General features: G+C 44.4%; 1 long non-coding RNA gene across 1 annotated transcript; it reads left to right on the top strand.

Moving 5' to 3' along the window:
* Positions 1-3,269: 3,269 nt before the first annotated feature.
* Positions 3,270-13,914, top strand: LOC116815986 (uncharacterized). The gene is made up of 4 exons (XR_004371618.2): positions 3,270-3,559; positions 4,684-4,761; positions 11,499-11,598; positions 12,868-13,914. It is a non-coding gene; the product is annotated as an uncharacterized LOC116815986 (long non-coding RNA).
* The last annotated feature ends 7,588 nt before the right edge of the window (positions 13,915-21,502 follow it).

Here is a 21,502-nt window from a genome sequence, read left to right as displayed (position 1 = left end):
GTCTTCATTTATTCACTCTGATTTAAGGGTTTCGTGTGCCAGTAATACATTTTAATGTTTTTAGCAGGTCTCTTTCTATAAGTCTATAATATATAAACTATTGTTGTATGTAAAGTAAACAAGTTTTTTAAAATGTTTAAGAAGCTTTATTTAAAATTAAATTAAAATGGAGAGCCCCCCGGACCAGTGGCCAGGACCCAGGCAGTGTGAGTGCCACTGAAAATCAGCTCTCATGCCGCCTTTGGCACCCGTACCATAGGTTGCCTACTCCCGCTTTAGTGGGATTGCTGAGGGTAGGGTTTGGAGACAATGAAAGTGCACAGGTGTCATTGTGGACAATTGACCTACAGAATCTTTAGTACTAGCATTGTGTGAGAAATGAACATCACAGTTAAGAAGAAAAAGAAATATGCTACTTATAAACTGCAGAAATCAGAGGTGGAGTGATCGACACACAATTATTTTTTTCCAAAGCAAAAATCATAGCCAACGTTAATAAAATACAGAGTTACACCATGAGTGGACCAGCCCCCACCGTTTTCCAGTAGATTTTCCTTCTTTTAAACATATTTAGGGCTTTGTCAGCACAATTGTCAGACATGACCATGTGGGCTTTGCTCACAAGGAAGGTGCACAGCCAGCCATTCTCTTGTGAACTGCTCTGAAAACTAAGGCATGCATAAGTCAAACATGGCAATAGTTCAGCAGAACTGACTGGTGTTTGCCCATGTCACTTCAATTAGAGTGTCCTTTAAAATTAGACCAGCTTATTTTTTGTTATTACTTCCAAATAAGATTAAACGTGTCCCAATTTGAACTGGAAGAATTATTTTAGTTGCACTGAAACGCATCCCTTCCACTATGTAAAAATCTCAGGATTGTGAGGCCATTACATGAGACCTGGAGTTTGCTTCTGACCTCCTCACCACAAAACCCCACTTTCCAAAGAGTCTAGTCCCTTGTCAGTTGCCAGAACATACATTCCGATGGGCAATAGCAAAGTCCATTAGAAAAGCAAAATCAGACACATTTCAAATGTATGTGTTATTCCACTTGAGGACAGGCCCAGCCAGGATGCTTACTTTTGTCTTTTTCCTTCTGATAGTTTTTATGAAGTAGAGCCTAGTTGCTCAGTGGTCACATCATGCCCTCACAGAAACCCCTGCAGGAGAGTGCTAAGTGAGGTCGGGAAGAAAAATTCTTTAGTGTCTCTTTGGCAGTTTTCCACATGTTAGTATTATGTAATGCCTAGATGCCTCAAACAGGAGGCCAGTCACTGGGCAAAAACAAGAAACAGGCCATTGAGCTTAAAGGGAAAAAAAGCAGGGTAGATAAAGGGTGGAAGGAAAGAGGTACAGAGAGGTGAGCTGACTTGTCAAAATTTCCATAGCAGTCAGAGGTGGGAATAGAACCTAGGTCTCCCAAATTAAATTCTTGCACCCTATCCCTTAGGTTAATGCACCCATCCAACTAGCTTCTTCCCATTGGTGTAACTGGTTAGGGGACCTATGGAATTTGGCAGGCATGCCCACATGACTCTTGTGGATTCATAGAGGAGGGAACCCACAGCAATAGCTCTTACTCCACTCAACACCCATCCCCCTCTTCCCTTTCACTGGTAGTATTGCTTCCAGTTTAGATTTCCTTGTGGACCTCTCCCATCTTCTCCTGCACTTGACCCTTGACTCCTGAAATCCATGGTGTCCCTTCTGCCAACTGTCAGCATGGTGGCGGTAGGAGACACATGGGTCAAAGGAAGCAAAGGAATGGTGCTTCAGAGGCAGCATGCCCTCCCCTTTCCCTACCCCCTTGTCATGAAAAGAAAAGGAGACAAGACCCATGAATGGGAAGCTCTCTCCATGCATGGATTTCTACAAGATGACCCAGACCTTAACTTCTCATTTTGGTACCTGCTTTGGTAATAATGCAGCTAAGTATTTTTTTTCTGGGGTGGGAACAGCATGGAAGAATTATTTCCAACACTGGTCACTCCTTAGTACTTATTAACTTAAACAAACAAACAAACAAACAAAAAAGAGCAGTGAGATGGGGTGGAATGGTTTTAGGCATAATTTTCCTCACTAAAAGTTTCGTGCTATGCTTATTTATTAAATTGAATGACAATTGAAAGGGATACCATGAAGGCAATTCATTCTTTTGAAATAATAGTTCTGCTTCTCACCAGGGTGTTGAGAGAGCTAGTTCATTAAATACTCATCAAGTGTTTTGAGATACGAATGGGAGACACTTTGGGCTCATTCCAGTTCTCACTATTGTCATTTTGTGTTATATATTAATACTTTGCTTTATATAAAGGGCACAACAAAACATTTGAAATCTATGAGAGTCTCTCTCTTGTCATCAATGCAATTGGATTGGGCCCTCTAGATGGACAAAATATTACTAAAAAGCAACAAAGTCCTGTGGCACCTTATAGACTAACACAGTGGTCCCCAACCTTTTTGCGGCCAGTAGCATATTCCCGCCACACTCTTCTGAAAACAATTTTCCAAGGCTTATTTTGTATTTGAACATTAAGTAATACAAAAAACATCATTTAGTATTACATAATATATGAATCCAGAGAGAAGAGAGAAGCCAGAGCGAAGCCGCGAGAACAGAGAACACCGGTGCCTGCAGCCCCGGAGTACTCTGTCTCCAGCAGGCGCAGGCCCTGGCTTACCTCACTGAGGTACAGCACTTTTCATATCCATTTGTTTTCTTTCAGTGCCCCAGCTTTCCTCCAGCTGTTTAGCTGTTTGGAAATAGTCATTTTTACATTGAGAATGTAATATTTTAATAAAGTGTTACGTGAGGTTTGGAGAATTGTTAAAATTGGTTTGTGGCAACATTGTGTCTCCATGTGTTTATATTTTGGCCAGAAGCTGGGAGTGATTAATTTTGCAGTCAGGTCTCTTGTTACTTAAGATGAGCCTAACTAAACAGGGTTTGCAGAATCCTTTGCTCTGATATTTCCAGCGGCCATCTAAGAGTACATCTACATTGCAGCTGGAAGCAGGCTTCCCAGCTTGGCCAGGCAGACATGTGTGAGCTTTGCTTGAGCTAGCATGCTAAAAGTGCCATATGGCTATGATTGGCATTAGAGATTCTCAGGCTAGCCACCCAACTACCTACCCAGCTGCTTGGATGAGATTGTACTTGGGTGGCTAGCCAACATCACTGCAGCCACATTGCTCTGTTTTGCATATTAGCTCACATAGAGATAACTTGTGTCTGTCTACCCACCCTGGGATACAAGCTCCCTGCTGCTGTGTAGATATACCCTAAAACTGAAGGGAATTCCCTTTGGATCCTCATGCTAGAATGTCCCAACAAGGGGATTTCTCCCAGTGAAGAATTTCATCTTGCCCCCATAGGGAGTGAAAACCCTCGGCAATGCTTCTGCTGGCCTGGGCAGAATTCAGCTGAACCAAGGGAACTATCTGGAATTCTCATATGGCAGCTCAGAGTTGCTGTTAGTCTGTGATGCTTCTAGTTTAGCTCTAATAGGCATTGTGATGATTTATTCCAGCTGCTCAGCTCACTCTGGAGTCAACAGGTAGGATCCTTTTGTCTTCACAGAGCACTGAATCAGAACCTTAAGTACTGTATATTCTTGAAATTAAATGTAGTTGTGGTGGAGGATGGTGGATTGGCAGCCATGGGGATATTAGAGACCAGGTTCTGATACTCATTGCATGCATCTCAAAAACAGAGTAGCTGCGTTGACTTCTGTAGGGTTATTCTGGCTTTATATCAGGATAGCAGAATCAGAATCTGGACCATGCTAGAAGCTAGTAAGAAAGGCAGTGGTTCGTAAATGCAGGTCGCTGCTTAATTTGCACTAATTTGGCATTTAGCAGGAATCTAATTTAATCTTTGGGCAACAGGGGGCAACTGCAACTCAAGTAAGAGATTAATCATAGCAATCTCCCAAAGGGAAGTCCAACACTGGCAGGCCAGGTGCCAACTCATGCCAAAGTCCCCATGTCTCAGCTAGACACAGAGATGGAATCTGTCCAGCTCACTTGTGGGTTAATATTGATAAAATAGGTATTAGAATGATAAGAAAGTGTTTAAACTACTGAATGCTTGTGAGTTGCTGCCTGCATTAATTTTACTTATAATATCTGTGTTCCATGCAATAGTGTAATATTTGAGCAGTTGTATCATGAGCCTCTGACCTTATGACTCACCATTCAGGTAAGGGCCATTAATTAGCATGAAGAGCTGCTCTTCTACAGAAATCATTATGCCACTGCTGAAAGAGGAGACCCATTGATAGCAGACAGGAAGATCTTACAACTGGAAACTCCCCACATCTGCTTTGAGGAATTGTCAGCCAAATGACTGAAGACTTTTGTTGTCATTCTGTTCTTCTCCCCATGAGGATGAGTTAAGCAAGTGGATTCCTCCCATCAGCTAAGTTTGCAGCTCAGAGCACTTGGTAGGAGGGGATAAAAACCCCAAACAAAAAGAACTAGATATTTCTAGGCTGCTTGGACTCTGCAGAGACAAAGCGTTTCTAGGCATAAGAAAGATCCCCAGATTCTTAGCTTGGATTAGCCCTAAGGGACAAATTGAGCTTGCTGAGTATAGAAGCCTATACTACCACCTTTATGTGTCTATGTTTGATTGCTTTAATCTTGTAAATAACTCTCTATTTTCCTTTTCCTATTTAAGGAATCTTCATATAGTTTACTATGGCATTGGCTAGAAGCTTTGTCTTTGGTGCGAGACCTAAAGCACAATTGACCTGGGGTAAGTCTCTGGTCCTTTGGGATCAGGAGAAACCTGAACATGGCTGTGATTCTTGATCTAAGGGGCCCTCTCTCAGGCTATGTCTACACTACAGGATAATTTCAAATTAGCATAAACCGGTTTTATAAAACAGATATTGTAAAGTTGATTGCACGCAGCCACACTAGGCACGTTAATTTGGCGGTGTGCGTCCATGGTCCGAGGATAGCGTCGATTTCTGGAGTGTTGCACTGTGGGTAGCTATTCCATAGCTATCCCATAGTTCCTGCAGTCTCCCCCGCCCCTTGGAATTCTGGGTTGAGAGCCCAGTGCCTGATGGGGCAAAAATCATTGCTGCGAGTGGTTCTGGGTACAACTTCACCCCTCCCTTCGTGAAAACTGCAGACAACCATTTCATGCCTTTTTTCCTGGGTGAACTGAGCAAACGCCCTAGCACAGCAAGCATGGACCCTGCTCAGATCACTAATGTGATTGTGGACATTGTAACCACCTCACGCGTTCTCGTGCTGTCTATGGTGAGCCATGATCTGCAAAGGCAGGCGAGGAGGAGGCAGCTACGGCAGTGTGGCGACAAGAGTGATGAGGACGTGGACACTGAATTCTCCCTAAACGCGGGCCCCTGCGCTTTGGAGCTTCTGCTGGTAATGGGGCAGGTTCTACCCATTGAGCGCTGATTTTGGGCCCGGGAAACAAGTACAGACTGGGGGGACCGCATAGTTTTGCAGGTGTGGGACGATTCGCAGTGGCTGCGAAACTTTCGCATGCGTAAGAGCACTTTCTTTGAACTTTGTGACTTGCTTTCCCCTGCCCTGAAACGCCATAATACCAAGATGAGAGCAGCCCTCACAGTGGAGAAGCGTATTTAACAGCGTTAAAATCGATTTAACGCTGTACCCGTCCACACTACAACGCTCTTTATTTCGATTTAAAGGCTCTTTAAATCGATTTCTGTACTCCTCCCCAACGAGAGGAGTAATGCTAAAATCGATATTAATAATCTAATTAGTGTTAGTGTGGATGCAAATCAACGTTATTGGCCTCCAGGAGGTATCCACATGCACCACTGTGACCGCTCTGGACAGCATTTGAACTCAGAGGCACTGCCAGGTAGACAGGAAAAACCCGCGAACTTTTGAATGCATTTCTGTTTGCCAGCGTGGAGCTCTGATCAGCACAGGGTAACCACGCAAAGCTCATCAGCACAAGGTAGCAATGCAGTCTCCAGAGAATCAAAAAAGAGCACCAGCATGGACCGCACGAGAGGTATTGGATCTGATGCATATGGGGATAGGATTCAGTGCTACAACGACGCGTTCAAGAAGACGAAATGAAAAAATATTGAAAAATTTCCAAGGCTATGATGGGAAAAAGCCACACCAGGGACTCAGTGCAGTGCAGAGTGAAAGTTAAGGATCAGCAAGCATACCAGAAAACCAAAGCAGCAAACGGAAGATCTGGATCAGGGCCGAAAACATGCCGCTTCTACGCTAAGCTGCATGCAATTTTAGGGGGCTGCGCCACCACTACCTCCCTGTCCATGGATTCCGAGGTGGGTTATAATCTCAACCATGGTTGAGGATTCAGTGGAGGGGAGAAGAGGAGACAACCTGCAGCGAGCACACAGTACTCAGTTAGCCCAACAGCCAGGAGCTTTTTGTGACCAGACGGAATTACCCTCCCAGCCTCCAAGCCCCTAGCCCAGACAGTGAAGCCATGGAAGCGACCTCTGGTGAGTTACCTTTGTAAATATCAAACATTGGTTTAAAAGCAGCGTTTTTAATGATTGATTTGCATGAGGTTGGGATGCATTCGCAGCCAGTAAAGTTACTGGAAAGTTTGTTAACTGTCTGGGGATGGAGCGAAATCCTCCAAGGAGATCTCCATGAAGCGCTCCTGGAGTACTCCAAAAGCCTTTGCAGAAGGTTTCTGGCAAGGCAGCCTTGTTCCGTCCACCATGGTAGGACACTTTACCACGCCATGCATGTAGCAAGTAATCAGGTATCATTGCATGACAAAGCATAGCTGCGTATGGTCCCAGTGATTGCTGGCATTCAAGAAACATCCGTTCTTTATCTCCACTCTGTTTCCTCAGCAGAGTGATATCGTCATGGAACCTGTGTGAAATTCAGAATTTATAAGGGGACAGAGATGGCCATTTTCCTACTGTGTCTGCTGCTTAAAACAATCCTTCCTGCACAAGCAAAGCGGGGAGGGAGGAAGGATAGTGCTGAGCTTTTTTGCGTTTGGCTAGCAGGAATTTTCCCATAAACCATCTACCAGCCACGCGGGGGGGGGGGAAGGAAAGGGGGGTGATTAGCAGTGATCTTCCATGATAGCAGCCATGCGGTGGGGGGAGGAGTGAAGCAATCCCTTGGATAGGGAAAGAGGGGGGTTGGGTCTGCTGCTGCCTGTTAACAGGAAAAAGGCATCATAGGGCACTGTGTATATGAAGGCTGGAGAAGTCAAAACATAAAGCCTTACCATGGCCGCATGGAAGCTGAATTATGATGCCCGGACCTGCGTCTGTGAGATCTGTAACACCAGAGCCACAGGCACTCAATATTAAACGATGCAAAATGCGACCTTGTAGTGAAATCACATGTGCTATGTAAGGTGAATAGTGTTGTTCACTGTGAAAGAGTATAACCATTGTTCTGTAAAATGTATCTTTTTACATACTTCTCTCCCTGTTTTCCCTCCCCCATGCAGCTGCACAGTTTTTCAAGCCTCCCTACTCCATCCCGAAGGCTAGCTCAGATAAGGCGGAGGAAGAAGAGGACGCGAGATGAAATGTTCTCTGAAATCATGGAAGTAACCCGCAATGAAAGAGCTCATCAGAATGAGTGGAAGGACGTGCTAGCAAAGTACAGGAAAGATGCCAGTGAACGTGAGGACAGGAGGACCAACGTGAAGATAGGAGAGACGCTCGAGATGAGAGAGGTGGCGGCAGGAAGATCAGAAGGTGTAGGCAGGAAGATCAGCGGTGGCGGGATGCAACGCTGGAGCTGCTGCGTGATCAAACTGATATCCTCCGACGTCTGGTGGATCTTCAGGAAGAGCAGCGGGGTTACAGAGTGCCACTGCAGCCCATGTTTAACCACCCTCAGTACTCACCATGTTCCATATCTTCCTCACCCAGACGTGTTAGAACGCGTGGGCCTTTCACGACAACTCAGTTTGTCCAACCCCCGTGGGACAAGTCCAACCAAGCTGTGCTTACGATTGAAATGTGCCTTAATGGCCTTTCCTTCCTCCTATTCCCCTCTCCCAGACCACACCTGGATACCTTCTATCTAATTCTGCTGCCTCTTTTTATAATTAACTTTTTAACAAGAATACATGCAAAGGGAGGGTGTGCTTACAAGGATTGACTTTAAATAGACTAGAAATACTGATTTAAATGTAGTTGACTTTATTCCTTAAGAAGCGTAACCAAAGGGGAGGTGCTGGCTTACAGGGAAGGAGTTTCATATGAAGGGGTGGTGGGAAATTATGAGGAGGTCATGAGGGGGAAAGGCGGGGGGGTCGAGTGGATGGGGCGAAACAAACACAGCAGTCATACCGTACCCTGGCCCTTGATGAAACTCGTTTTCAGGCTTCTCTGATCGCACGCTTCCCTGGTGAGCTCTTCGAATCGCCCTGGGTGTCTGGCTGTGCGGTAAACACGGGCAGTGATTTGCCTCGCCTCCACCCCCCCCCTCCCACCATAAAGTCTCTCCCCCTTAACTCTCACAAATTGTGGAGCACACAGCAAGCACAATACAAAGGGGAATTGGTTTGGGCTGAGTCCTACGCAAGAGGCCGAGTGACTAATGTGCACCAGCGCCCTTTTAATAGGCCAAATGCACATTATCTACCATCACTGCACTTCGCTCAGTCCTCTATAGTTGAACAGCTCCTGGTTGTCCACGTCTTTATTGCCTGTTCTTTTTTGTTCTGTATGCTTCATTAGATGAGCCACATGGCAGCAAGTGTAGGCCTGGGTCACCCAGGGATTAAAACCCGACCAGGCCCCCATTTCAACATCCCAACTGTTAATTTTCTGGTCTGAGAAGTAATCCCTTGCTGCAGCCGTTTTTAAACAAGCAAGTTAGTGCTTCTGAAGACGCGAGCGACTGAACTCTTCCTGGCCATTTTCACGTGGATCCCGGTGCGTAGTTGTTTTTGAAAAATGTCCCTTCGCAGATCTTGTGCACCACAAGGTAGCTTGCCCAAAGTCAGTAAGTCGAGTAAGATATCCATTGGAAAAGATACCCTTGCGTTTATGTACTGGGTTGCCCTGGTGCTCCGGGCCAAGATAGGGATATGGGTTCCATCTAATCGCCCCCCTACAGTTAGGGAATCCATTGCAGCAAGCCATGCACTTGACCTTCACACGTTTCCCAGAGTCCAACCTTTGTCAAGCCAGCCTTAACGATCTTGGGCTACTTGCATCACAGGCAGCCCCCGGAGTAGATTGTCCCACTCCAAATTATTCCCAACTGACCCCGTGTAGCGGCTGCGTTGAAGCTTCCGAGGCTACCCTCTCTTCTCATAGGTTTAACAGCGTAGTGTAGACCAGGCCTCACAGGGTACACTCCCCTGGATGGCAAGACAAACCAGAGTACCAAAGCAGGGGTGGCTCTAGACATTTTGCCGCCCCAAGCACAGTGGCTTGCGGTGGGGGGCGCTCTGCCGGTCGCCGGTCCTGCAGCTCCGGTGGACCTCCCACAGGAGTGCCTGTGAAGGGTCCGCTGGTCCCGCAGCTCCACCGAAGCCATGGGACCAGCGGACCCTCTGCAGGCGTGCCTGCGGGAGGTCTACCGGAGCCGCAGGACCGGTGGACCCACCGCAGACATACCGCTGAAGGCTGCCTGCCTGCCGCCCTCCCGGCGACTGGCAGAGCACCCCCCGTGGCTTGCAGCCCCAAGCATGCGCTTGGCATGCTGGGGCCTGGAGCCGCCCCTGTACCCAAGGAGACTGTCTGTGACTCCATGTTAAGGCTGGTATCGTGCCTGAGGAGTTTGCACTTGGTGAAGTTGATTGGTTATGAGTTCTAAACTCAGATTTCACCAACTAGAAATTTGTGCCCTGGTTTTTAACAGTCTGCATTGAGGTTGATACTCACTCTCATGTAACCTTTGGGAGCATTACAAGAAATAATGTCAACAAGTATTGCACCTGATTACTCCAGAGCTGAATTTGGCCTGGAACCATCTTGGATGATGAAGCACAAGTTAATAGTCTTCTCTTAGCTGTTTTTTCCTTTTGGAGTGTAACTTATGCATTTTGTACACCCCTAAATGCCAAAATGGTGCAAGTTACAGTGTTGCCACATATACCCTTTCTGATAATCTTACACTGAAGTGCATTTCTCACTGTTTACATGTCTGCTGAATTTGGCCAAGAAATGTCAAATGAAATTCCACTTGCTAACGCCAGGTTGCAATTGGCCCTATATCTTGCCGTCTCTGATTCCGGTAAGAATTTGTGATGGTGAAACTGATCAAGACTCTTAAAACAGAAACCACAATGGCTGTTTATAACAGTTGAATCAGAAAACCTTACTGCTAGAGATTATATTGTGGCTTTGAAGCCACAGCCGGCATTGAGTGGGAGAGGAAGGCTTAATCATTCTGTCTAACCTAACCTGAGTTCCTCCAGGGGTTCTGAGAAATAGACACACATACTTGGCTGAGAATTCCATTATGCTATGTAGTAACATGGGAGAAGGCTCCTTGCACACTCTCGCCTTTGCACACCCATGCACAACCAAGCCGTATGGATTTATTTCTGTGTGAGCAGTGCTTTGAGTTTCAGTGCTTACTGAGAGCCATATCAAATGAAAAGATTGTTCTACCTGTACTGCACCTGTATTATTGCTCCGTGGTCCACAGCACTGAAAGCTTTCAGCTCCTCAGCTGTCACTCTCTGGGTAGACACCTGCATATCTCCCCCTCCTGATGGTTTTTTCAGGCTGCACACTTCCCTGATGCACTGTGAGTTCCCCAGGAAGTCAGGCTTAGGCATTCTCCTCAGAGGCTAACAGTGCAATTGCCCACAGTTAAAAGTTACCACACAGCCCTTTCTAAGCAAGCATATTACGTCTTAAAGTGAAAGCAGAGGAAATGTTAAAAATAAGTTAAAAACCCTACACACATGCTGATAAGCTTACAAGGGATCACCCCACAACTCCAGTAAGGACTCTGGTAGGATTCAGTCCTTCAGACTTCAGCAAGGGTTTTTTTCTGTGATCACAAGTTCCTAACAGCCTTAGCTCAGAACAAGAACCCCTATGCACAGGTTAGCCTTTCCTTCATGCAGCCTGGGGCTTTGATTTGCCGAGACCATGAATAGGTAATCAGCTAGACAATACTTCTCGCTTCTTAGTGTAACTTCAAAAGGTTGGTCTGGAAGTAGGAATTTGCACTACTCTCCCTGCAGGTATCTCCTAGGAACCCCATATACCTTTGTTGATCCTGAAAGTTCCTTCTTGTCTGGCACATTGTTTTAAATAGTCCTTTGATACTTTTAACACTTGCAGGATTTACATTGGGCATGTCTCCCCCACTAGAGAAGTTACATACAATCTTACAATAATACATAAATTTTGCATTTCTAATGCAAAGGACTCCAAAGCCAATTAAACTTAATTCAATATGATCTCCCAAAGATACTGTAGGAAATTGCCATATCTGTTACAAATTCATCTCAGCCTTTAGCAGCATGAGAAGATTCTTTTATTGCCCTGTTATCAGGTGCTGGCTTCGTACAAAGAGCTGCAGTTTAGCAACTATGGATGCTGATGTGGCTATTCAGATTTCATGCTGAAGACAAAGGCAGGTCTCCCCATCTGAGGTGAGGTTACTGTGGCCTTAGGACTAAAGAAGCCTGGGGAGAAGGCTTAGGCTCGGGTATATGTAGAGTTTAAGTGATCTTCATGTTAATATACCCAGACTCCAGGAGGGGATGGCTGCCACTTGAAGTGCTGGAATTACCTCTGAGCCCATTTTCCCTGCCAGCTTGGGACTCCAGAACCCTGCCTTGTTGAGCCTGACACGCTACCTGCTGCAACACGGACCCAGGTCTGGGCCACCCCCCTGCCCAAATCTGCAGACTAACCAAAAACTGCTCAACACGTCACCTATCTCCAGCACCCAGCTCTCAATGGGATCCAAATGCCAAATAAATCTGTTTTTCTTTGTATAAAGCTTACACAGCGTAAACTCATAAGTTGTCCACCCTCTGTAACACTGATAGAGAGATATGCACAGCTGTTTGCTCCTCCAGGTATTAATCACTTACTCTGGGTTAATAAAATCACTTTTGTTTATTAATTAAGTATAAAAAGTAGGATTTAAGTGGTTTCAAGTAATAACAGTCAAAACAAAGTCAGTCACCAAGAAAAATAAAGCAAAACACACACAAGTCTAAGCCTAATACATTAAGAAACTGATTACAGGTAAAATCTCACCCTCAGATGTTCCAATAAGCTTCTTTCACAGTCTAGACTCCTTCCTAGTCCTGGCCCAATCCTTTCCCCTGGTACAGTCATTGTTAGTTCCAGCTCAGGTGGTAACCAAGGGTTTTCTCATGACTGGCAGCCCCTTTGCTCTATTCCACACCCTTGTATAGCAGCAAGATGGGAATCCTTTGTCTCTCTCTGGGTCCCCGCCCCTCCTTCAAAATGGAAAAGTACCAGATTTAAGATGGATTCCAGTATCATGTGAGATGGTCACATGTCCTGTGAGACCTCATTCTTCATTACCCACAGGCTGGGCAGCACACGTACACCAGAAGGCTTGCAGGTAAATAAACCCATTCACAACCAATCGTCCTAGTCAATGGGAACCATCAAGATTCTAAGCCATCATTAATAGCCCACACTTTGCATAATTACAATAGGACCTCAGAGTTATACTTAATATTTCTAGCTTCATATACAAGAACGATACATACATACAAATAGGATGAACACACTCACAGTAGATTATAAGCTTTGTAATGACACCTTACAAGAGACCTTTTGCATAAAGCATATTCCAGTTACATTATATTCACACTCATAAGCATATTTCCATAAAATATTATGGAGTGAAACATCACAATGGCATTTATTCTTTGCAGAAAGGCTGCAGTTTGTAGGAGCTGGGTGGGGATTCCACCAGCTGCTGAAGGCCATCAGGCTGATGTGCATGGCTGCACCTGTACATATGGAATCTCATGGAACCTGAAGAGAGCTTGTTTTTGCCTAAAACACGAATATTTACATTTGTATCTCTCTGCATTTCAACTGTGTACACCTGGGATAGTCATTTCCAGAGTTACTAATCCTTATGCTTCAAGATCTGAATTACTACCTTGGATCAGGGAGGAATTTACACCCTCATGGCATAATATCCTGCTAAGGGCTTTGTGGGATTTAGTCTTTATTCAGAGTATCAGCCATTGGCCAGAGCCTAAGACAGTGGATCAGATCCTCAGTGGGCCTAAACCAACATTGTTCCCCTGACTTCAATGGAGCAATGCTGATTTACACCAATTCAGGACCTGACACAGAATCTACAATCTATGCGCCTGGTCTAGCAGTTCCTCACCACCTCACATTCCAGCAGCATGAATGATCATTTAGTAGGCACTTTGTTTCTTACTGTCATGGCTTCAGCGCTCTGTTGGATGGGCACAAAAGGGCAGAGGGCAACTGCAGAGCACAAAGATGACAAAATAAAATAGGGAGAACCTGTGGGCTGTTAGGATCCTAATGGAGAGCCCTGTGACAAAATGCAATCAGACAGAAAGGACAGATGTAAAGTAAGCTACATAGGTGAAAATGTTCACTTTAAACTGTCAGCATTAATTTAAGCCAAACTTAATTAAAAAAAAATAAACCAGAACAGCTGGATCTAGGAAACGGTTGATTGACCTCAGCATTGGCCATTTTCCTTTTCTCCTCTTAAACCACTGTTCATCAGCTTCCACTTAAAGCAAACTAGAGCTGTCAGGCTAACCACAATCAAAACCAGTGGGTTTGCGTCCATATATTATTTCTCTGCATATTATTTGACGTGCATTAAGAAAAAGCACAAAGCATGACTTAAAAATCTTTCCTCTCCATGTAAAAAAGTGCTGTGTTGTGCTGCTTGAGTGGAAGTCCTACCAAAATAATTTATACTAGTGTAACCCTTCTGCCCCTCTGAGTTGGCAGCAACAAGGGCCAGGTTCAGTATCCAGGGGTTCCGTTTCAATAACACAAGGCATAACCGGCTTGAGCCCCCACCCAGTGACCTGGGACACTTACATACCATCCTGCTGGCGCCTCTAGGCAGGCAATACTTCCCTCTTGCAAGCACGTGTCTTGGTGTAGCGAAAATCTTTTTAAAAAGGGAGGAATCAATGCGATCCATTGGGAAGCAGCCACAAACAGAGTTATAACACAAACATAACCACCCCCAAGTACATTTGGCAATGTCCTTTCCCCTTACAGGTCTAAGTCAATCACTCAAAGTCCAACAACCACAAAGTCTCTGGTCAATGCCCCACCAGAATTCAAGAGTCTATTTTAGAGGTCCCTCCCGCCTGGTAAAGGCACTTACGTGTCCAGGGCCAACTGCCCTGCCTCTCGTGGGTTCTGCTTCCGCCTTCTCCCGAACTGCTCCGCCTTACCAGTGCTCCACTCTGCTCTCCAGCCATCCTCACAAAATGCTTCCGCTCCACCAGCTGCCTCGTGAGCTGCTCCATTGTCCTGCAAACTGCTCGCTCCGTTGCTCTGTGGCTGCTCCACCGCCCCACAGCTACTCCGCTCTGCCAGCGCTCCACTCACAAGCTGTCCTGTGGTCTGCTTCAGTCATCCCCATAACTGCTCCACTCCGCCAGCTGCTCTGCTCCGCAGTATAAGCTTCAGGCTCCCCCACTAGTTAGCACAGTACTCAGTGCTCCAGCTCAGTAATTTCAGCTCTTTTGTGATCTCAGCACATAGTAGGAAGCCCACTGGTAGTGCACATTAGCTCAAAGTTGTTCAGCTCAGCAACCTGTATTCTAGGAGTTCTTAAGGGGATAAAAAATAACTCTGACATTCAACAGTGGAGAGAGGAGGGGGTGCAACTGGTAGCTTCTAGCTCCACAAGAGCCTGCACACCAGGCACAAATACCTGTCCCCAATCTCTCTCTATTCACAGGGTTTGGAACCATGTCATTGTTCTAGCATAGTACCACCCAACTGAGGTTGAGTCATTTCTGTCACAAAGCAGTCCCACAGCTCGGCAGTCTGGGATGGGGCAGGCGTGCCTATGCAAATATTTGAGATTTCGCATTCCAGACATTCTTTCCACACTTCCCATAATTCACCACCAGATGTCAGGGTACAGCTCATCCTGACTCTGCTTACACTAGCATAATGCCTTGTACCTCGGAGAACCTCAAACTGCTGTGCTCACTGAAAATGACCTGCCGATTATAAATGAGGGTCAGTGCAATCATTGTACTGGGGAAACAGTATTATGTGGTACTTGGGGTACAGGATTGTGATGCAAAGACGACAGATTCTACACTTGGCTCTACAAACGAACCTGCTGAGTGAACTTGGAGGAGTTTCATCTTCTCTCTTTCTTTGCCCTCCCATCACTTGTCTTGTCTAGAGAGAATGTGAGCTCCTTAGGGCAAAGATTGTCTCTTACTATGTGCTTGTATAGTGCCTAGCACAGGGGGTCCCCAGCTGCATCCTCTCTCGGCATTGCTGTATTACAAAGAAATACTAAACTCAACTGCAACTTCCTTTGAAGTGAAACATGGCAACGGTATAGAAGCATACAATAGCATATACTCAACATGGATGGTGAGGTGAGAGGACTTAAGCAGAACACGAATTTGGCCAGGACACTGGATTTAACATCCCTCCTCTTGTGGAAAAAGTTGTAGCCCCAGTTTTATTTCTTAGCTTAATCAGCACTGATGATGATTAGAGAGAAACACTCAGCTCCTCAAAAGGTATTTAGGTGTCAAATACCTTTGAAGACTGAACCAAATTAAAAAAAAATTGATGTTATTCATCACATCAGTACCGTAAAGCCTACCCAAAAGATTAACAACACTGGTGCGGTTGGTGATGGCCTTCCTTAATGGTGATGGCCATCATTCAATCTAATTAATACTGCAGAGTCAATGATTTCTCTACATCCATTCTGAAAGCACCTTTTCTCAAAGTATCTGGGCTACCTGTGGGAAAGCCAAATTGTGTTTCTTCAGAAATTCTGTCACATGATCAATGTCACTGCCACTGCCACTCATTCAACCTCCTGCAGGGAACTCACTCTGATACTGAAAAATAAACGTGTTTATTTTCTGAGCCGTTTCTCAGAAGCTACTAATGGATGACGTATGGTTTACGTACTCGACTTTCTATTGCGGGATTTCCAACATTCCCCCATATAGGTACAGAGTGCTGGTACAAGGAGCATTTATCAATACGTGAGTGGGTGACTGGATGGCTCAAGAAATTACTAACATAATACCTCTCACTCCTAGGTTACCAGTTTAAGTCCAAACCATGGAGTAATGTCTAAAAGGTGTTATCCCACAGTTTGTCAGCAAACCAGTTCAGTTCTCATTCCTGTACCTAGTGGACAAAGACACATTAACCTCAGATTATTAACGTTTAAATTTAGGCATGTGCTTAAGTCACTTGCTTAATCAAGGCCCAAATCTAACAACAGACTTTAGAAAACAACAATTATGTGTCAAAGTGATTGTTCATATAGTGAAACAGTATCTGGTGCTGAGGGAGCTTCTAAAATCTCTGTATAGGATAATTTCGCAAAGTATAAAGCCAAAATTTTCAAAAATACAACCTAAGATCAGACTTCTGAGTCCATATTTAACTTTAGACTCCTGTTCATAAAGTTTTGCCTAAATGTTTTGATTCACTCATTTTTGTTGTTATTTTATTTGACCCTCATCTTGAATACCACAATAGTATTGAGAAAATGAAGTTTACGGCACTGGTGTTCTTAATGGCTAACTGTACGTAAATCTGAGCAATATAATTAATGAAGGTGATTTATCATTATCCCTCTCCTTTAAATATTAGCAGGACATTGTGTCAGTATTTGTATTAGAATAAGAAATGATTTGATGTTTAGTTCATTAATTGTATTTGGAAAAATATCTGATACAAGTAAGTGTTGGCTTTTGTTTTAGTGGAAATCTGTTGATTTAGTTGAGCTATTTCAGAAACCATATGGCAAGCTGGCCTTATTTCACTTTGATACTTCAGAAGGAAGCCTAAAACTCTGGAGTTGATTCTGATCTCACTTACACCAGTGTAAGTCAGGCGTAACAGCATTCAAAGTCAAGTGACACTGGTGAAAGTCAGATCAAAATTAGGCCTTCTCCCCCTACCTGTATCTGCATCCAACATTCAAGCCAAACAGCCACATTTGACATTCGAAAAAGTTTGGCTAACTTTTTCCTTAGCGTTCATGGTCTTTACATTTCTAGATTCTGTCTAGCAACAGAAGTTCCAAATTGCCAACATAAAGGCTATTCTGGTCAGATTTCTGGTACAAGTGGTTCATATAACTGTAATAAGCATCTTCCGCCCTTTGAGCGCTTATCAGAAACAAATTGAATGAGGCACCTGAATTCGAGTCAGGCCCCATTATGTTCAACCACACAAAGAGTAACACATTCAACCCTGATGGCCTTTATTTCAGTTTGAGAGAACAAGGGGAAAACTAGGAAAAACTAGCATAAGTTGTCTATGGGAGAGAGGCCGCAGTGACTCATGAATCAGAATGACAAAATGGTGGCAGCCTCACAGCTGCTTATGCATCAGGCAGGGAAACTTACAATTAAAGATGACATCTTTTGCCCCTGCTGTCTACATAAACCGCAGCTGAACTTTGCTGCTGACTCCTATTTCTATAACCACCCAAGCTAAAACCTCTAATCCAAACAACCCCAACTGCTGGAAAAGTTTGGCTCCAACTTGGGTCCATCTCTGCTCTAAGCCTTTCAGTTTGTTTGCTAGTCTCACTATAGCAAGGGAATAAGAGTTTTAGTCATTTCAAATTTAGAAAAAGTCCTCTCTCCCCTTTTCAATTTTGTCTTAATGCATTTTTTGTCTCAATGACACTTGTCCCAGACCACTGTTGTGGCCTAACAGAATTGTCTAATAGCTTTGAAGAGCTATAATTTGATGTCTCGATAGTTTGACATATTTAAAAGGCTTTTCTATTAACCTACAATTTAAAATTTTGAGGGAAGTTTATTTAAAAAACAAATCCAGCCTAGAACCTGTGGCAGTGCATTCATATAAAGTGTTCAATCTCTCATTTTATTACGTGCCACTGTCGTATATGTCTCTCTCTTCCTTCTTCAGCATTATGGTTGTCCTGCTGCTTTTTCCTCTAACAATGAAGAGATCAAGCCAAAGATACTGTAGATGAACTCAGAAATACACAATATATGGTAATGAAAGATGGCCATGAGAGCAATTTGTACTGTAGTACTGAGATTTTCCTGCCTCACTACTTTGGCCGTGAACCACCTACAGTGGGACCAGGGAGAATTTCCCTAATGCAGGTATGGTGTTACCATAGGTGACCTTACACTGTCCTGCTCACAAGCTCCAGCAGAGGAGTTATGCCAGGGAATGGAGTGGCGCTTGAGGCATGGCTATAACACACATCACACTGTGGCCATTCTGGCTTGTGCTAGTGGTAGTCCTGGAAGAGATGCTGTAATTTAGAGCTGCTCCTCACAAAGATGCCTGCTTCATAGCAGGGTTTGATCTATACTATCAACTTGTGTTGGTACAGTGATGTTGCTCAGTGGAAACTCCATAACCCTAAGTGACGTAGTTATGGTATAGTTATGGTATCCCGAGTGTAGATGGACTTCTTCCGTCGACACAGCTACTGCCTCTGGCAGAGGTAGAATACTTATGTTGATAGGAGAAGCCCTACTGTTGGTGTAGGCAGCGTCTTCACTAACTGCTGCACCAGTGCAGCTGCACCACCAAGTGTCGACAAGCCTCAGAGCTGTTTCAGCACTGTGAGCAACCCAGAATCAGGAGAGCAAAGGTGACAAAACCCCCTTTTTTCTTCTCCTCCTATGGGCTGGGCTGGGCTGTGCGTGTTGTACAGGTCTTAGAGCTTCAGCCTATGGCTATAACTTCCCCTAGGGTGCTAAGAAACAGAATCCATCTGATAGCAGTTTGATGTGAAGCGACAGTGTCGTCTTAGAATATCAGGGTTGGAAGGGACCTCAGGAGATCATCTAGTCCAACCCCCTGCTCAAAGCAGGATCAATCCCAAGACAGATTTTTGCCCCACATCCCTAAACGGCCCCCTCAAGGATTGAACTCAACCCTGGTTTTAGCAGGCCAATGCTGAAACCACTGAGCTATTCCTCCCCCCTTGGCTTGAGGATGGAGAGATTTTTAAAGCTGGGTAAAATCTTGTTATGGATTGAGTTAAAACCCCTTTAAATGGACGTGTCAATGAGTCTGTGATGGGTTGGACTCCCCCCCCACATCTGGGATGCCACCTGATGTACTGGGGTTTCACTGAGCCTCTCCTGCTCCACCAGCATAGATTCCCTCTCCATTCTACTGAATTAGGCTCTTTGGCCTCTTGCAACACACACATAGGTAGGGCCACACCCAGCTGCAGACACAGACTGAAGTCAGCTCTGTGTGAGAGGACTCCCCCAGCACTCACGCACACACCCCTTTTTGGAAACAAACCAAAAATAATACTGTCTTGCACTGTATAGAAAAATCGCACAGTGCAAGTTCATAAAAATTCACCCTCTTCCTCAGTGTGAAGAGAGATAGCCACAGCTCCTTGTTCCTCTACCCCACTTAGAAATTGCATAAACTGGGTTTAATGATAAATAAATGTTATTAACTCTAAAAGGCAGGTTTTAAGTGGTTAAAGGGATAGCAAACAAAACAAAGCAGATTACTAAATAAACAAACAGAACATGAAAAATAATCTTGATTCACAAAAGAAATGGTTTACAAATAATAGATTTCCTAAATAGTTACAGTCAATTACAGAGAGTCTTGACAGCCAACAGGACTGGCCTGCAGCTTGAAACTTCAGCTATTTCCACTCTCTTCCAGCCTAAGCTCAACCCTTCTCCCCCAGTTCAGTTCTTGCTTCCAGGTGTTTTTCAGTCTCTCTTTGGGTGGGGAGGCAGAGGAGAACCGCAATGATGTCACTCCCCTGCCTTATATAGCTCTTGTGTATGGCGGGAACCCTTTGTCTCCCAGTGGAAGAACACTGGCATTCCAAGGTGGGGGGTCCAGTACCAGGTGACTCAGACCCATGTCTCTGCAGGGTTGTAGCAGCCATTACTTATAGGCTGTATAGAGCATCCACAGGAAGACTAAGCTTTCACAGTCCATTGTCTTTGCTAATGGGACATGTTGCATAAAGTATATCTCAGTTATGTCATAGCCATATCATAAGCATATTTCCACAAAGAATATCCAGTGTAACGTGACAGAGTCTGCCACTTAAGTCAGTAGTAAGAAGCTACACCTAAAACATAACCTATTAGCCTCTGCCCAGCACCATGTGACAGAGGATTTGACAGGGTATTGTGACTGGGTGTGTGTGCATAGAGGAGAGATTCAGAGCAGACTGGGTGAGAGAGAGGCTGAAGGAGCAGTTGAACTCTTGTGGCTGACCCTGAAAAATCTGAAGATTTTTTGGGAGAAGGGGAGTTAGAGGTACAGGCTGAGAACACCACTTTTGGTTCTGTGAGTAAAAGAAGCTGTTTCCTCCTTTTGGTTCCCTGTGGTCAGAGACACAGGACATTGTACACGTTTTGAAAATAAAACCACATCAACAAAATAGCTATCACCAATTTCCGTTCCCAACTAGGAGCCACAGGGCTCCAGTGTTTGACTAGCTGCTTGGGTTGAAAAGGGGCAACAGCATATAGGCATCTAAATATGCAGATAGGCTCCTAGGGGCATTTTTAAGGCGTTAGATACTTAGGTGCTGTTTAAAATGATAAAAGTCCTACCTGCATCTTCAGGCACTTAAATACCTTTCAAAATCTGAACCTGAGCATCTTTTGCAACAGGATTAAAACTAATATTGCTAATATCCCTAGACCTGCCTGAATGAAACCTCTGTGAGGAAACCACCTAAAAATGTGCTAGTAAGAAAAGGGTAAATCTGACTGTAGGAAGTAATTCATGACCTCTTTTTGACCCTATAAGACAACAGTGGTAGTGGAATTACTCCCTGATTGCAGACTCAGCTTCCTGCTGGAGAATGGAACAGTTTTCTTAGAGCTAAACATTTTCTAGATTTAAACAAAACAGATTAAACCCCCTCCTTCCAATTCAAAATGGACTCCACATACTGTCAGACTCCTCTGGTCACTCTGTATCTCATGATAAATCTAGGAGTGTTTGCATCATCCTACTGACACACAATACACTGGATTGCTAATTGCTTTTTCTTACTATGTGTGGGGGCAGCCATTTTTAATTGTTTCCAAAATGACAAACAGAAGCATGAGGGCTTCTCATTAGATTAGCAAGATGAATGTATCAACATTCAACTTCTATTCCAAAGACCCCAGGAAAAAAAGAGCTTTTCATTTTTGCATTGCGTACTTTACACTGCAATTTGCTTGTATCAATCTTTAATAAAAAGAATATAAAGTGTTTTCCACATGGTGCAAATTAATAGTTATGGTACCCAAGAAAACAAGAGACTGCACTCCCATAATTAACATTCCC

This window comes from Chelonoidis abingdonii, chromosome 15 (assembly GCF_003597395.2).
Source record: "Chelonoidis abingdonii isolate Lonesome George chromosome 15, CheloAbing_2.0, whole genome shotgun sequence".
Lineage (NCBI taxonomy): Eukaryota > Metazoa > Chordata > Testudines > Testudinidae > Chelonoidis > Chelonoidis abingdonii.
This window is presented reverse-complemented; position numbering and strand designations above follow the sequence as displayed.